This window comes from Sinocyclocheilus rhinocerous, unplaced genomic scaffold (assembly GCF_001515625.1).
Source record: "Sinocyclocheilus rhinocerous isolate Xijiao unplaced genomic scaffold, SAMN03320098_v1.1 scaffold1593, whole genome shotgun sequence".
NCBI lineage: Eukaryota > Metazoa > Chordata > Actinopteri > Cypriniformes > Cyprinidae > Sinocyclocheilus > Sinocyclocheilus rhinocerous.
Window position 1 is genome coordinate 249,126 of NW_015656206.1, and position 3,500 is coordinate 252,625.

A 3,500-nucleotide genomic window follows, 5' to 3' on the forward strand; every position below is an offset into this window, starting at 1 on the left:
AAAAAAAGCAAACTACAGCTTATTATGGAAATTGGGTTTATTTTACTATACTAAAAATACATAGGAAAACAAAAAGCTCACAGGAAATAAATCATACATTTAATATAAGAATATAATCAGTAATTAACATATTGTTGGTTGTCCCTTGTTTTCGATTACAGCAGTCTTTCTCTAGGGCAGTGCTCAATAAGTTATGCACATTACTTACTTTTATTGATTGACTGATTGATTGTATGACAAAATTTGTCATGTTGCATTGCATTACTACAAATGAAACAATTGAGCACATGCATTAGTTTTACACTCCCTTGGCCAGACATTATTTTTGGCCACTACTGTATTTGATCAGGGGTATTATAATTGACCAACAATTGAAAATACCAGGTATAATATAATAATTTTCATCACATTTTTTAAACTGTTGGCCAGATGGACGTTTTTTTAAGCATCTCCCATATTCATTCATTATAGACCATGTTACAAAAAGTACAAAAATCTTAATGACCAACTGAAAGAAATGCTCAGAAAAATTGTCTCTCTGCCCTTCCGGCAAATAATTTTCAAAATGTGGCTGGCTTGACCACAGTTGTGTATTAGGGTAGCATGGTATGCCAGTTCTACAGTAGTATTGCAATGCCCAAGTCTCAAAACACCAGCAATGCCACAGTATTTTCCAGGGGTAGTACAGTGATACACAGTAGTATATTCATACATGCAGTACTAAAGATGACGATAGATGTGGATTTATAGATAATAAAATGGTGGCAACATAAAGAATTGTTTTGATAGAGCGAAACAATACATTTCTAGTTTCAAAATTATTTGTTCTTCAGGCATTCCTCTTTAAAAGACAAAAAGGTTCAGCTGTATGCAAAGTGACACATTTTAACCCCTGAAAATTTGTACAATTTAACATTTTATTCATGGAGCCATTCAGAACCCATACCTCTGCTTCTACTATGCAGAGCCTTTAAAGGGGTCATATGATGCGATTTCAAGTTTTCCTTTCTCTTTGGAGTGTTACAAGCTGATTGAGCATAGATAAGATCCCTGAAGTTGCAAAGATTAAAGTCTCAAAACCAAAGAGATATTCTTTATCAAAGTTAAGACTCTGCCATTTTATTTATATAGCAGTAAATAACATTATCTCCTTTTTTTAATGTCACTACAGTGGTCAAATGGCATTTTAAAAGTTTTTTTAATTATTTAACTAACCCTGCTTATGTTATGTTGTTATATTTATTGTGAGTACAGTATATGTTTCTGATAACAGGTGAGTGAGACAGGCAGCATGGATGATGTTCAGGTGATGGAGTGGCAAGAAATGATTACCATGGTGACTGAGGCAGAAAGGGTTCGAGATCAGAGTCATGAGAAGAATGTCATGGCCTTCAGAATGAGCCACATCGAGGAGGAGAGAGAGGGTGAGGATGCTTATGCTATACACCTATTCACAAATGTTTGAAATTAATAGATTCTACCGAAAAGTATCAACAGCTGTTTGGTAGACAAACCATGACTATCAACTGTGACTTAAATAGAAGTGCATGTCTTTACGGTCGAGTGTTGCAGGGTATACTAGTGCTAGCTATGTTAATATTGTGGTACTTAAACCTTAAAGTATCGTCTTAAAGGGTTATTTGAGCTGAGCACTACATTAAGGGTTGTGTGAGTCTTCACTGGCTTCTTGATTCGATTTGATTTACAATTCATGGGTTATTGATTCAATTACAATGTGATTCATCATGATGCGGCATGTCCTTTTTTATCTTTAAATATATGTTTATACAATGCAATTAAATTTGAAATTTAAGATTAATTCAATTTAAGATTTGAATCAAACAAGTATTTTAATGCAAGTTCATTTAACCACTCACATGCAGCCATACACAGCTGTATAACTCTGAGTGCTCTTTATAGTGTACACATACAAAGCATACATGAGCATTTGAAAGCAGCCATCTGTTTGCAAGGTTCACAATTAATGCTTGTCCACTCGGTCAGGTTTTAAATGGATGTTTACATAGCAGTGGTGGACAGTAACAAAGTAATTTCTTTTTGTTACTGTACTTATGTACATTTTTCAAGTATCTGTACTTCATCTGAGTATTTTTATTTTGAGAAACTTTTACTTTTTACTTCGCTACATTCCGAAGCATAATATAAAAACATGTCATTCCTTGTTATTTTAAACTGGAGAAATCGCCACCCGCTCCGAGACTAGATAGCAGTGTCTGATTTGTGAATGAGCTGATTCTTTTCGGTGAACCTGTTAAATCAGTTCACAAATCACACTGAATGATTCATTCTCAAATTGGACTGATTGGATTGCAATTGTTCTTGAGTCAACAAGTCAGTGATTCAAATGATCTGGTCAGAGCGAATCTCCTGTTAACAATACCATGAATTCATAAGTCTGACTCAAAAGGAGCCAAGCCCGGGAGATCTTCAGAGCTTGAGTGCGCTTGTGACTGATGGCGTGAAAAGTAAGTCACTAATGCTGAATTTTAGGATTTATTATTCTAAATAAAACCATATTTAGGTCACAACTGTCAGCTGTTTGTGAACTGTATCTGCTGTAAAAGGGTGAGCTGTTTAAGCCCACTGTTTGAAATGCTTGAATGCGGACATGTCCACATTTGTGTATCTAAATACGGTGTATTTATTTTTTTTTTTAAGTAAAAACGAGACCGAACATTAAAATAATTAATGCCCATGCATCTTCCCCTCTGCTGAAGCAGTTTCGAATGAGTTTTAAACTAGTATGTTTGCTTTTTTAAAATTTTATGCATTTGCCCCATATGTTTTTACATATGGGGTAGTGGTGTGCCCGAAGCGTGAAAAAATTACGCGTTATATGGAGCCACTAAAAGGTAAGCCGCTTGCAAGCGGTAGCCTGTTGCATTACAGTACATGAAAGTTCACTTACCACATACACGGAGTAAGGAGATATGTCTGTTAGGACGATGGCGAATGATTTGCAAATCCTGAGCACCAATGACAAACATCTAATATTGTCAAATGTGTGGTAAGTACTGCCGCTCCATAGTATAGAGTCCTTGTGATCACGAATCTCAAAAGTGAAAGTGAAAGTAAAATGAGAGCGCACAATCGAAAGCGGTTTCAATAGTAGTTATATACAGTCGCCTATACTTGCCCAACGATATAATTGTGAGAAAAAGTATTGAAATATTTTTTTATCCTCCCATCTCGTAGGCTATTTATTCCCTTTAGGGTTTCCGTAGTACACTTCATTTCTTTCCCGAACACGGAACTGGGATGCGGCGGATTGCGGGAGAGGGGGTGGGGGGAAGGAATCACGATGTCAGCTTCACATCGTGATGGCTGTCAGCCATCGGCGATGGACGATGGCATCGTCTATCGGCCCAACCCTAATATATAGTCTGTGCTGAATGTTTGAATATGTTTTCTAGTATGAGAGCCTGTTCTAGTACACCCCCAAAACAAAATCAAGACTTTGTAAAAGAGCTAAAAGAGCA

General features: G+C 36.3%; 1 protein-coding gene across 1 annotated transcript in view; it reads left to right on the forward strand.

The window, feature by feature from the left end:
* Nucleotides 1–1,272: 1,272 nt before the first annotated feature.
* The window catches only part of LOC107719887 (myosin-11-like), a 49,310-nt gene continuing 47,082 nt past the window's right edge, over nt 1,273–3,500 (forward strand). The window contains exon 1 of the mRNA XM_016527431.1: nt 1,273–1,424. The gene's annotated coding sequence lies outside the window, so the exon portion shown is untranslated. The remainder of the gene's footprint in view (nt 1,425–3,500) is intronic.